Below are 1,733 nucleotides of genomic sequence, written 5' to 3' on the forward strand. Positions count from 1 at the left end.
TCTCTAAAAATGTAATCAATGTAACCGAGCAGCCGAACGTTTCTTTGTGGCATAGCCGGTTATGTCCAAGAAGGGAATGGAAATCTTGTCTCGTTCTGGTTATTTGCCTGGATTTTCATTTAATGATTTTGAATTCTGTGAACATTGTCTGTATGGTAAGCAAACACAGCGGCCACATAAGCATAGAAGCAGTAGAAGAGATACACAGTTGGCACTTGTTCATAGTGATTTGTGTGGACCTATGCCTAACCTATCTCTAGGGGGAGCTTCTTACTTTATGACATTTATAGATGATTACTCGAGGAAAGTATGGGTTTACTTTCTCAAGCACAAGGATGAAGCGTTTAGTGTTTTCAAAACGTTTGTGACACTTGTGGAGAATCAGAGTGGCAAGAAGCTTAAATGCTTACGCACTGATAATGGTGGAGAGTATGTTTCAAAGGCCTTTCAGGACTTTTGTGAGTCAAAAGGTATAAAACGTGAACTTACTGCTCCTTACAATCCTCCTCAAAATGGTGTTGCTGAGAGGATGAATAGGACCATACAAGAGAAGGTCAGAAGTATGTTGTCTAATGCACAGCTGCCAAATGTGGGCTTTGGGCTGAAGCTGTATCAACAGCTGTTCATCTTGTAAATAGATCTCCTAGCAAGGTTTTGCAGAAGGATTCAGTGCCAGAGATGGTAGGGGCAAGCAAAATGCACTCATACAAGCATCTCAGAGTCTTTGGCTGTGAGGCATATACTCACGTTCCAAAGGAATTTAGGAACAAACTTGAGCCAAAGAGTAGAAAGTGCATCTTTCTAGGCTATGGTAATTCTGGTGAGATGGGGTACAGACTTTGGGATCCCGAATCCAGAAAGGTTTTCCGCAGCAATGATGTTCACTTTAATGAATCCAAATATCATTCTAAACCAGAAAGGGTTGAGGAGATTAGAAGAGTTGTCTTCCAAGAAGATGGACCTGCATGTGCAAGACAAAATGTCAGGTCTCAAGAGGAGCAAGGACAGGATAGAGTGGAACCACAGGTTGTGGCTGAGCCTGAGCCACCTATTGTGCGTAGATCTGGACGTGTCACGCGACCTCCTGATAGGTTTGTTCCATCTATGAACTATGTCATGTTGACTGATTGCAATGAGCCTTCATGTTACAAGGAAGCAGTGAAAATGAAGTACTCCGGGAATTGGCAATTGGCCATGCAGTCAGAGATGACAGCTCTGCATAAAAACCAGACATGGAAGCTAGTTAAATTACCACGGTGCAAAAAGGCTCTACCTTGTAAATGGGTTTACAGGTATAAGATCACCGCTCATGATAGTCAGCCAAAGTACAAAGCAAGGCTTGTTGCCAAGGGCTTTAAGCAAGAACAAGGCATTGACTTTGATGAAGTCTTCTCTCCGGTGGTCAAGATGACTACATTGAGATGCTTTCTTGCATTGGTTGCCATATTAGATTTGGTGTTGCACCAAATGGATGTCAAGACAGCGTTCTTCCATGGTGATTTAGATGTGGAAATTTACATGCAGCAGCCAGAAGGGTTTGTTGAGAAAGGCAAGGAAGATTGGGTATGCCAATTGTTAAAGAGTCTTTATGGCTTAAAACAATCACCGAGGGCATGGTACCATAAATTCCACAAGTTTATGCTTTCTCAAGGCTACAAACGTAGTGAGTTCGATCGCTGTCTATATACAAAGAAGGCTAAGGATGGCAGTTGGCTGATCCTTATTTTGTATGT

Source organism: Adiantum capillus-veneris, chromosome 7 (assembly GCF_014529385.1).
Source record: "Adiantum capillus-veneris isolate H3 chromosome 7, ASM1452938v2, whole genome shotgun sequence".
Taxonomy (NCBI): domain Eukaryota; kingdom Viridiplantae; phylum Streptophyta; class Polypodiopsida; order Polypodiales; family Pteridaceae; genus Adiantum; species Adiantum capillus-veneris.